Below are 13,378 nucleotides of genomic sequence, written 5' to 3' on the forward strand. Positions count from 1 at the left end.
CTCTTATTCGATGACATCCAGCTGGATGACCTTATTACACTCACAAAAACGTACATTATTGGATGATCTCAAAGTCTTTTGAAATGAACTGTGAGTTATTTGAAGACTATGCCATTATCCTTGTTGTGATGAAAAGGATTGAGTAGGTTGCAAGCAACTGCTGGCGAAGCAGGATCCTTGAGATACGAATTTAAAGCTATTGCATGTATTTCTTAAAAACACTAGTTCAGAAAAAGACACCCATTGACGTAGCAATCACGTTTTAAACAGTGGTGGGGCTGGCGGGTTGTCACTGTTGGCAACAATAACTTGATTCACAATGAGTCAATGAAAGTGTAGCCCATACGTTTGGCAGTGAATCTGCAGCTAATATAGGAAATGTGACAGGCACAGCTATCAGAAGCCAAGAATTTTCATTCTTGGCTCAGCCAAATCACAAAAAAGGTCAAGGTCATGTTTTCATCAACAGAGCAATGATTGATGCTATTGACACAATTTTTGGCATTGGCAGGGAAAACACAGTTGGCAGAGTAATAATGGTTAAAGTGATATAAATAAATAGCAACAGAGTTGAGAATATTTCCAACACTATATACAGTACACTAAGCCATGCTGGCAGTGGAAGCATTAATTTAAAAATAACTGCAAACATGAGAGTTTCATGAGCCTACCCATTACTATCCACATGTCCATTCTCATAGTAATTATTGGGTGGGTACACTGAGGAGGTCAAAGGTCTAGCTTTGAGATATTGTAACAGAATGAATTAGAATAAAATGTGCGCTAAATTTTTATTTTAACAGTGTGGGAATGGAAAGGGAAAGAATATCAGGTTTTAAAGTAAGAGTGAATCAAATATTATATGCAATGTTGTGGTTTAATTTTAAATGTTTTCCTGTACAGAACTAATTCGCAGAGAATACTTATTACAGCTAAAATTATTTGTGATATGCATGATATTTATTTACACATTCTTTTATGAAAAATGCAGCAAATGAAAAAAAATGGAATCTTCCATTATTGTGTACTTATTCAAAACTGTAAAACATAAGCAGCAATCAGCATGACATAGTCTGGAACTAATTTCTCTTTTTTTTAAAAAAAAGAGGACATTAAAGAGCTGCAAAAGAAGGCCACTGTGTGTCACTGGGCTTGAAATGTGGATTAAACTATCACACTGTCTAGAAAGAAGGCCTTTTAGACAACAAAGTGTTAATTCCATATCCTGAGGCCATCAGAAGAGGTTTCCTAACCAAATGGGCCTTTTCAACATTAGACTTCATAAGGCAGCCTTTTTTAAAAGTCTTTAATTGCTATTCAAAAGACACAGAACAACACGATTGATAAAGGGCAACCAGCGGACATAATGTATAATCAAAAGGCAGTTAATAAGGTACCACACATAAGGCTCCTTATTAAAGTAAGAACCCATGGTGTAGATTGTAATATCTTAGCATGGATAGAGGCTAACTAATCAAAGACAGAGATTGTTGAGATAAAGGGGGGTGTTCACGATGGCAAATTGTATCCATGGAAGTGTATCAGCATCTTTGCTGAGCAATGTTCCCTCTAATCTGCTTGCCAACATTACTGCCCAGAGGGTCACACATGGGTTGGCATGTGGATGCATTAACTTCCATTCTAGAAGTTGTTGCTGTACATAAACTTTGGAGGTCTGGGTGGTAGTTGGAAAAATTAGAGGAACCACGTGGTGGGACCACATTTACATACCATATATATTAGTGACTTTGATATGTGAAGTGAAGTACTATTGCCAAGTTTGTAGATGACGCAAAAGCAGGTGGGAAGGCAAGTGGTGAGGATGACACAAAGGTTAAACGAATTGGCAAAACTTGGCAGATTGACTCGATGTTGACAAAATATGAAGTTGTGCACTTTGGCAGTATTAATGTAGGAGCTGGAAATTATTTAAATGGAAAATGAATGCAGAAAGCTGAAGAATTCAGGAGCCCCTGTGCTTAAATCCCAAAAAGCTAGCAAACAAGTTCAACAGATAAAAGGAAGGCAAATGGGAAGATGGCCTTTTTCAAAGGGAACAGGATATAAAAATAGTTTCAGAGATAGTAGGAACTGCAGGTGTTGTAGAATCTGAGATGACAAGGTGTAGAGCTGGATGAACACAGCAGGCGAAGTAGCATCAGAGGAGCAAAAAGGCTGACGTTTCGGGCCTAGGCCCTTCTTCAGAAATGTTTAAGAATAATGTAGTTTTGCTTAAAATATACAAGTGATTAGTTATACCACATTTAGAACTGTTTTTACAGGGTTCCACTCTGGGAAGCAGAGTAAAAATGACAGTAGATTGGAGTGGAAGCAATTTTGTGCCACGTTGTGATAATTGCATCGGACAAAGGACAAAGGATATTGTGAATAATAATTTTAACTGATTAACAGGATGTGACAAGTTGCATTCCCACAAATTTATACTGGGTCCATAGTTATAGTGAATGTTTACAGCAAAGCAAAATTAAAGTTAAATTATTCAGGGGTGATTACAAGAATTGCTTTGCCATCCAGAGGCTACTGCAGGTAAGAACGCTCCGAAAATCCTTGCTTTTTGGTTTGGTTCATTGAGAAATTTCCATTAATTAGGTTATCTAGGCAAGGCAGAATTCTGAAGTTAAGATACTGCTTAGCCATAACATAACTTAACAGGCCACACAGTTGTGAGTGTATAAGGAGTGTAGTAAGTGGATGAGTATGCAGTCTTGTAGGGCACCTGTGTTGAGGATTATCATAGAGGAGGTTTTGTTGCCTATCCTAACTGACTGTGGTCTATTGTTCAGGAAGTCAAGGATCCAGTCAGGGGTGGGGTTGGAGGGTGGTGGGGGAGGGGTGGGGTGGGGGCAGGAGGGTGATTTTGGGGGATGAGTTCAGTTGGAATTATGGTGTTGAAAGTGGAACTAAAGTCAATAAATAGGAGTCTGATGTAGGTGATCTAGTTATCCAGATGATCTAGGGATGAGTGTAGGGCCAGGGAGGCCGATTGCAATGGTAGGCAAATTGTAGTAGATCAAGGCATTCTGGGAAGCTGCAGTTGATGTGAACCATTACTAATCTCTTGAAGCACTTCATAATTATGGAGGTCAGAGCCTCAAGGCAATAGTCATTACAGCATGTTGCCTGAATTTTCTTTGGCACTGGGATGATAGTGATCTTCATCAAGCAGGTGGCAACTTCAGATTGTCATCAAGAGAGGTTAAAGATGTGTGCAAGTACGCCCACCAGCTGGTCAGCACAGGATCCAAATGCAGGGCCAGGGAATTCATCCGGGCCACTCACCTCCTGAAAGCTGATCTGATGTCAACAGCAGTAACTGTGGGTACAGGTGCACCCGATGCAGGTGACATCACTTCATGACCTTCTGTTCAAAATGAGCATAAAGTGCATTGAGCTCATTGGGGTGGGATGCATTATTATCAACAATTTTGCTCGACTTCACTTTGTAGCCTATATATTGGGTAAGCCTTGCCACAGTTGATGTGTGTTAGTCTGGGATTCTAGTTTAGTCTGTTATTGTCTCTTGGCATTCCCGATGGCCTTGTGAAGATCGTACCTGGATTTCCTGTAAAGGTCAGGGTCACCTGACTTGAATGCCTCAGACCTGGCCTTCAGTATGGAGTGGAGCACCTGGTTCGTCCATGGTTTCTGGTTAGGGAGTACTCGGATTAACTTCTTTGGCATGCATTCTCTACAGGCCTCATGAAGCCCGTAATGGGAGTGGCATGCTTATTTAGGTTGGCCGTTGAGCTCTTGAATTTGGACCAGCTTACTAACCCAAAGCAGTCATGCAGGAGATTGTCCGTTATCTCAGACCAGCAGTGTACAACTTTCTGCTCTGGATCCTCATACTTCACTTTTTGTTTGCCAGGCAGCAGAAGGAGCACAGCCTTATGGTCTAATTTTTGAAGATGCAGGTGGGGAATAGAGCAATCGGCATCTTTAATGGTTACGTGGCAATGGTCAAAGGTGTTTGGGCCTCTGGTGAGACAGGAGACATGTTGATATCATGGTTGCACACACTTGAGGTTGGTCCGTTTGAATGCACCAGCTACGATGAGCAGAGACTTAGGGAAACAAAAACAAAAATTGCTGGAAAAGCTCAGCAGGTCTGACAGCATCTGTGGAGAGAAATCAGACTTAATGTTTCGAGTCCAGTGACCCTGCTTCAGAATTGGACCTCGGGGTATTCTGTCTCAAGGCTATTTGCAGCGGTGTACACTCTAAGTGCACTCATCACTTCTGCATGGGGTGGGATGTAAACCACTGTCAGGATAGGGGAAGGGAATTCCCATGGCAGATAGTACGACAGCACTTTGATATTCTAGGTCCTGGAAACAGTAATTCGCCAGGGTCACCATGTCTGAGCACCGCGATGTGTTAATTAGGAGACAGACCCCTCCACCATTTGCCTTTCCCATGGACACTGTGCAGTCTATTCGATGGATTGGGAAACCCTCAGTTTGTAAGGCACCGTCAAGTGTGGCAGGAATGAGCCATGTCTCTGTAAAACAGAGCACACGGCAGCCTCTCAATTCTCTTTGGCAGCTGAGTCTAGCTTTAGGCTCGTCCAGCTTGTTTTCAATGGCTTAGAGATTTTCCAGGAGTGTGCTGGGGAGGGGGACTTGAAACCTACACCCCGTAGGCCAGCGCATCTCCTACATTTCCTGGTTAAGTAGCTGCTTCTTGTCTGACCTGGGAGTCTGTGCGGGTCGTCCTGCCATTCTGGAAGGCAGTGGGGCCCAGGGTGCCTGTCGTGCCCCCAGGCACTCTGGGACCCTTGTTCACTGTCTAGTTGGGCCTCAAGTGGTGCCAGCTGCCCCAAGCTTTTGCACGTTCCCTCAGCACATAATCCGGGACCTTGGAAAGTGCCAGTCTGCATATGCGATTGAGGTAAACTCCATATGCTGGAAAACCAACTTGTTTCAGGTGGACCAAAGAAAATCTTTCACCGAGTTGATGGTCTTCCAGGTGAGGTTGAGGAACAAAACAGTTGCAACAGATTATGTCTCAACAGACTTTTTGAGACAAATTGTGCTAATACATGTCAGTGAGAAGATCTAGACCTGCGCCTTTCAGCAAGCCTGGAAGCAGCAGAGGTGTAGCTATGACACTGTGAGACATTGTTGTTCATAACGATCCTTCTGAAAGATTTGTTCACAGCGAGACAGGGATTTCCTATTTTAACCTGCTGTCAGCCTTCACCCCAGAACGGGACCAGTTTACGTGTTTCCACTTTGAGCCTCTAATGAGGTACAGGAAGAGCTGAAACACTATCACCAATAGCACCAACAGCAGCCGCAGGAGCAAACCCAGCAGAACCAACAGCAGCAGCAGGAGCAAACCCAGTAGAACCAACAGTAGTAGCAGCTCCTCCTCTTTGGCCGCATGCTCCTCCACTTGACAGAGCTGATGGACACTCAGATCCAGCTGGGAAGAGAGGAGATGCCCCCAACCCACTCCCACCCCAACTGCCCTCCCGTCATATACACTCCTATGCAATTAACTCCTTCATCCTTGTCCTTCATTCTCATCAGTTTGTTATCAGTAGCCTGTACTGAATACAGAGTGACATTTTGAAATGGGTACATGGTCACACATAGACAAAGTTAGTTCAGAATGACAGGCTTCCCTCCCTAATATCACAGTCATGTTCTGGAGCAGCAGGGGGCTCTTTGGCCCATCATGTCCACACCAGCTCCTCAAAATAACACAATAACTTACTGCTAATCTCCTGCCTTGTTTCTGTGCTCTCAGAACAGAACATTATGAACCAGACAGAAGAAGTATCGTAGTTGGGAAGTCATGTTGCAGCTGTACAGGACATTGGTTAGGCCTCTTTCGGAATTTGTGTGCTGTTCTGGTCTTCCTGCTATAGGAAGGATATTGTGAAACTTGAAAGGTTTGAGAAAAGATTTACAAGAATATTACCAGGGTAGGAGGGTATGAGCTATGGGGACAACCTAAATAGGCTGGGGCTATTTTCCCTGGAGTGTCAGAGCATGAATGGTGACCTTATACAGGTTTATAAAATCATGAGGGGCATTGATAGGATAAATAGCCATGGTCTTAGCCCCAGGTTGGGAGATTCCAAAGTTAGAGAGTGTACATTTAAAATGAGAGGTGAAAGATTTAAAAGGGACCTAAATGACAATGTTTTCATGCAGAGGGTGGTGTGCGTGTATAATGAGCTGCCAGAAGCAATGGAGGCTGGTACAATTGCAACATTTTAAAGGTATCTGAATGGGTACATGAATTGAACGGGTTTTGGGGGATATGGGCCAAATGCTGACAAATAGGACTAGATTAATTTAGGATATCCGGTCACCACGGACAAGTTGGACCGAAGGGTTTGTTTCATTGCTGTACAGCTCTACGACTCTACAAAATACTTATAATTTAATTATTACCTTCAGGCATAGAGAAGACCATCAGTTACTAAATCAAAAATCAGAAACCAAAACTCACCACATATTACATGAAAAATTATTTGTACGTTTCCTCCAGTTTATAGCGATATTGACCAAAACTTATGCAGTAAGTAATATCACGAAAAAAGACTTTTTGTCATTATCATATTCCTGTTTATAGGAGCACACTGAACGTAAATTGGATGCCACATTTCCTACATAACCACACTACAAAATTATTTTATTGACTGTGAAGTACTCCAAGATATCTAGTGTTTGTGAAAGACACAAAGTGTGAAGAGACCGTTTTCCTTTTGCTATGCTCGCAGTGTCAAGACACGGTAGTTGTTGGAGTTATTTTCATAAAATATCTAAATTCCAAGGAGCCATGTTATCTGTCATCATAGAGTGCAGAAATAGACATTTAAGGTCTGTGAAAGTTATAAAGCAGTATTTTTAATCATTTGCATTCACATGAAGCGACAAAAAAAGCCTTCTTCATTCACACTTTAATATAAAGTGGTAGGCAATGGCCTAGTGGTATTATCACTGCGCTGTTAATCCAGAGACCCAGGTAATGTTCTGGGGACCTGGGTTTGAATCCCACTTGGTCTGGTCCCAAAAGTCCCACATGTGACTCCAGACTCACAGAAATGTGGTTGACTCTTAACTGCCCTCTGGGCAGTTAAAGTTGGGCAATAAATGCTTGCCTAGGCAGTGACACCCTCATCCCATGAATGACTAAAGGAAAAATATGCCACTTCCAACAGGTGGCAGAAAACTGTCACCTAACTTCATCTTAATAATTAAGGAGAAGCATAATTAATGCATAATTTGTATGCTGTAATTGCTGCTTTCTGTGTGAGGAAGAAACTGATGCATTTGAGTCATTCTATTTTTGCTGTTATCTAGCTGTGCAGCTTGGTAAATTGATCAATGAAGAACATTTTGTGTCTGATTGTACAGAACAGGTAAGTTCCACAGTAAATGTGCGCAAGGACAAAATTATTTTTTTCACTGGAAATGAGCCTCATTGAGAAAACCAACAAGATCAACCAAATACAACTTTATTCATCTTCACATTTTTTATTTACATTTGATGGACAATGCAGTGTGATTGCTTGCCTCATCCTGCACTTTGTAGTCAGGCTCTGGACAGTCAATATAATGTTAGACATTACCAACACAGCAAAAACTATACATCTCTGCAAAACCCTTTCTGCAATATGCTGTCAAACTGTCTAACAAATGGACTGTGAGCAGTTCACTTCTTCAACTTGTTATTTGAAATATATGGTTCCACTGAGTTATTTTCTTAAGTAATTTGATCTTCCTGGACACAACAATGGAACAAAATGTATCTTCAAGCTGATACATATGTGTTACACACAATCAAAAGAAATCAACATTGCTCATCTTGACACCCAGAAACAAATTTTTGGGAAATGTAGCAGGAACAATTTCTGACTTCCATCCCTACTTCTGGGCCTCACTGTATATTATATTCGGGAGCTGGGTAAGTGACTAAGATGCTCCATTGAAGTGGGCAAATCATTCCTAAATATAAAATGGCACACAGAAGGACTGAATGCCAAATACTGGCTCAAATACATGCTGGATGCTAAATCTCCATCACTTCCGAACACATTTGGTGGCTGGGAGGTCTTAGTGCAAGTGTCCTCACTCAGGCTAAGCTTATGAGGCCTGAGACTATGGATAGAAAATGATAAGATGGAGGTCTTAGGCTGACTGGCGAGCAGATTGTTCTCTAAAATGCCTTCAGATTTTAATGTTATCTGGGTTTGGCCTTTTAAAAGTCCTTTGTCCTACTCTCAGATGTCACTCCTGCCAATGTGTTGCATTCTCACTTGAATACTTTGTTGCCACCAGTTCTTATTCCTGTACTGTGAGTGTTGATAGAGGGTAGACCACTGGTAAATCTAAATTGAAGGCATTTGTCTGACACAACTAAGTAAATAATTGTGTAATTGCAATTGATACAGTTTACATTAGCTTACTTAGGAATAATTGTTAGCTGATTGATGCAAATATTTATTTAATTTTCCCCACTGAGTCCCCTTCATTGACATTAGAGGAGATGTCTGTAGAGATCTTTAAGCTTTAGTGTTTGAGGAAGAAGTTGAGAAATAGGGACAATCTCTGTCCCGCCTGCTGTCACCCACTATCATCCTACCCACTTCACGGAGAGGGAGCATGTTTCATATCGGCAGACACTGGAGGAGGGCCTTTTCCTGATGGAGACGGCACCGGTACATCCAAGTTGATATTGCAAAGGGATTTTAGTAGCCAGCTAGACATTTGACTCAAAGATTACTTAGAAGGTCTAATTAAACTGCAGCGCACATTTTGTATAGTCCAATACCAATGAGGGTTGTCAGGAACATCAACAGACAATTTTCCCAAAAACCTTACCTGGAATCGTACCACCAACCACGTTTACAGAACAAGGAAAATCTCCCTGGCAATGACACTGAGGACCAACATTCTCCGCTTCTGAATCAACAGCAGCATAGATGGTGAGACCCATGCTGCTTACTGCTGGAGAAGTTTGTGGTCACAATGTAGTAAAATGCAGGGTCATACAAGGTCAGGAAGGGTCAGCTGTGGTGTGAAATCTGTATATATTTCTCATTGGATCCTTATAGTGTTGATCTACAAAATAATGTTGCAAACTGACAGGGAGCAAACCTCTGTTGCAAATATCAGGTATGGAGTCACCTCATTATGGGTAAGGCTGTGTGCTGAGCTGCACAGCAATTTGCCTGTGAAACCTTTACTACATCTAATGATCCATTTCCCTTCATGTTGATTTGCAATTTATTAATCCCTTGCTGCCTGAGTGCTGGAAATGTCTTTAAGACATTATTGATCTCCAGTTCCTCCTCTTTGTGACTTGCTGTTTAACTGTCCTCATCTTTTAAAACATAACAAACCCATTTGTTTCCTCTCCTATTATATGACAGACAGCACTGACCAGTGATTTCCAGGGCAGATTCAAACATCTTTAATGCATCACTTTGAGAATTCCACAGAACCATTCATAACATGAATATCCCCACGCGTGCACACATGCACCCAATAAATACAAAAACATAGAAATGAAGCTGCACAAATACAACCAAAAAAAATTTCACAGCTGTAGATGGTTTATTTTCATTTTCGTTTGGGTGTGACAAAAACCTCATGCCCACAGTGTGATCAAACAATTGTAAATTGAAATCTATGCTTTATTACCCTGAATGTAAAATGCATCTATAATTGTACAAGACAATTATGTGGATCATTTCTACTTGAAGCAGAATTTTATTTAGATGTAAAGGTTCCATTAGGTAGTTCTCATCATTTTCTGTTAATTGACCAGGATTAATGCATGGATATTAATTGTAGCAGAATTATCAGTGCTTTTTCATTGTTTTTGTTCATTCAGGAGATGTGTGTTTTGCTGGCTGAGTTAGTATTTATTCCCAACTCTAGTTGCCCTTGAGAAGGTGATGGGAGTTAACTTCTTGAAGCAGCACAATCCATTAGGTGCTGGTAGACTCTCAATGCTAGATAGAAGGCTACATTGATGATTATAGTAACAACAATCTTTTCAAATAACAGGCCTTGACATAAAAATATTATCATAAATGCGAACAATGTAAGTGTTAGAAAGTAGGGTGTGCCAGTACCATAGACTGATCAATATATGTTAGGTTTATTGAGATACAATGTCACAACAACAGATCATAATCCTTAATTTCTTATGGATATATTGGAAATTGAGTACAACAGATGTCTTTTTTTTTAAGAAATATAAGCCAAAAATGGTGGAGAATGTGAATTCAGAGGCTGTCTAATAATCTGGTGTGAATTGCAGTGACTCGCAAGAGGGATCGTGTAGTATCCCAGCTGATCAATGTCTAGTGAACTTCAGCTAGCAACATTTCAAAGGCAGTGTTATCTTTCAACTGTGATTTCTTAAGTGTTGTGCCTCAGATTACCAGCATGATATTAGTTAAAGAATAAAACAGTTTTCAGTGAAAGACACAGATTTATCCTTCTAGGAATTACAAGAAAGAGTTTTAAAAACCAGTTGTCCAGTTGTAACCCCTGATATGCCTGTCTGTTGGAGAGCTGAATGCCAGAGTGCAAGCATGTGGGCCAGGTTCGACTGTCGTAAATATGCCATGATGGGGCAAGACTGAGAACTTCCACCTGATACCCTGTAAGTGTGCAGGAAACATGAAATTAAGTCCTTCTCTTTCTGATTGCTGAAAACCTGTCAAGTCAGCGAAGCCACTGTTGAGGGAAACTGGACAAACTCCTTTCAGCTCATTGCAGACCAGGAAACTCTAAACAACTCCCTATTTATTCCAGTTCCCTCCCCCCATCCCCCTCTCTGATGAAGGGTCTAGGCCCGAAACGTCAACTTTTGTGCTCCTGAGATGCTGCTTGGCCTGCTGTGTTCATCCAGCCTCACATTTTATTAACTCTAAACAACTGTTAACCTGCTTCTTTAATCGCCCACCTTGTTGAAGAGATGAGATTAAATCACACGCCAAAGGACCAGACTTTGAGGCAAAGAGACTTTGTTCATGATATCATAGAGAGTCAAAACTGACAAAAGGTCAGGTCTGAAGACTCTGTCATGTACAAAAAAGAAGCAGAATTTTTGCAGTGGTACAAACAAGTTAAAACTACTGTCTTCTTAGCTTGATAACACTGTTAACACTACAATTCATCTCATTAATATTCAGATTCTAAACTTGCCAAACAAGCTCAATGTCAGGAAGAACTGACAAGGAAACCAACATGAACACCTGGTGGATTTGCCATGTGGCCTGAATGACGTTCAGGTTGGAAACTGGGTGCCAACATCTCAACACATGATCCATGGGCACCAGCCAAATGCATCCAACATCCACAGGCATCTGACGTGTGTCAGCCTCTAAGAACGTTTGTGACCTATGTTCAATTTATTTACAGGTCACTTCTTCAATATTGTAATGTGAGCTATCACTGTCCCATTGCAGCAAACACACCTTGTGCTCAGGGACACATGAAACACATACTGCACCAGGCTGAATCTCTGGACTTCTCACTCGCTGTCTTAGTGCATGCTCACTCTGAGCCTATATGGATGCTCACAACATTCCTGCCTTGTGTTGTTTTTTCTGCTTTGCCACATTAGTGAACATTACCAAGCTCATATTATTTTTGCCTTGCCATTTAATGCAGACACAAAGTCAGGGATGTCATGGTTGTCAGCAGGTCTCAGTAAAGTCCGGGGAGATAGCTTTCACTGAGGGTTCCTGACACTGTAAGTATTCCTCTATTAAACAAATATTCAGTGTTTGGTACTGCGGAAGACGATAGCATGTCTGAAGAAAATAGAAGGTGCAGTCCGTTATTGGATGCTGGGAATGATTCTTGTGTTAGGCAGTGTTTGACAAAATTTAATAGAATTATTGTTATAGGGGAGTCTTCTGCCAGCAGGATAAACAAGAGATTCTGTGGTAGTGAGTGTAAATTTAGGATGGCTTGTTGTTTTCCTGGTGTTAGGATTAAGGGCAACTCTAAACATTTCAATAATTTTGTTTAAGGTGAGATTGAGAAGCCAGAAATTATTGTTCACAATGATAAGGATGACATTTTTAGGGAAAAAAGTAAAGCAGCATAGGACGAATTTAAGAGGCTAGGTGGAAGATTAAAAAATGGTAATGTCTGGTTTACTCCCAATGTCAAATTCAAATGAGGGAAGAACGAAAGGATAACGGAGATAATTCAATGGCTGAAGGGCTCATGTATTATCCAGGAATTCAGGTTTTTGGACAATTGGAATGATTTTTGGGTTAGAAGAGGCGTGTTTATAATGGATGAGTCTATCCCAAACAGGGACCGATTTCAAAGCACGGAGATTGGCTTGCTCCATAAAAGGCGGCATGTTGGCTCAGTGGTTAGTACTGCTGCCTCACAGTGCGAGGGACCCAGGTTTGATTCCACTCTCGGGCTACTGACCCTTTAAAGATCAAGGAAGTCATCTTTGTGTTGAACCTCAAGAGATGAGAAAGGTGTTAAGTGAATGTTTTGTGTCAGTTTTAACCATGGAGATAGAAATAGAGACTAGAAAATGCAGAAAAATGAAATTATGGAGTCTGCGCATTCTCCCCGTGTCAGCGTGTGTTTCCTCCAGGTGCTCCGGTTTCCTCCCACAGTCCAAAGATGTGCAGGCTAGGTGGATTGGGCATACTAAATTTCCCATAGTGTTTAGGGACGTGTAGAGGAGGTGGGTTATGAGGAATGGGTCTGGGTGGGATGCTGTGAGGGGAAGTTTGGACTTGTTGGGTCAAAGGGCCTGTTTCCACACTTTAGGATCCAATGAGCTTATACTGATGGAGAGTGGGAGTAGAGGAATTCTAAGTAGCAGTGTAAATAAAAAGATTGACGGGGAAGGTTATGAATGGGAGGGCAGCACATCAATTAGAAAAGAAAGACAAGAGAGAGCCAGAGAATATAGTAGCTCTGAAGAACTCAACTGCATTTATTCCAATCCAAGGGATCTTGCAGGTAAAGCTGATGAACTCAGGGCATGTTTAAGCACACAGGATTGAAACATCAGAGCTATTACAGAAACTTGGCTGAGGGAGGGACAAGATTGTCAGCTAAGTGCTTTAGATGCTGTTGGAAGGAAAGGGAAGGAGGCAAGAAAGGAGGAGGAATGGTGTTTTTGAGTAAAGGATACATCACTGCTGTAACTAGAGAGGATATTTGTGAAAAATTGTCCAGGGAAAATATATGGATAGAAATTAGAAATAAGAAGAGAATGGTCACTTTGATAGGATTGTACGATGGGGCCCTCAACTAGTCAGAGGGAAATTGAGAAATGAAAATGTAGGGAGATCTCATAGTATAACAAAGTTGTAAATAATGGGGGATTTTAATTTTCC

Source organism: Stegostoma tigrinum, chromosome 7 (genome assembly GCF_030684315.1).
Source record: "Stegostoma tigrinum isolate sSteTig4 chromosome 7, sSteTig4.hap1, whole genome shotgun sequence".
NCBI classification, from domain to species: domain Eukaryota; kingdom Metazoa; phylum Chordata; class Chondrichthyes; order Orectolobiformes; family Stegostomatidae; genus Stegostoma; species Stegostoma tigrinum.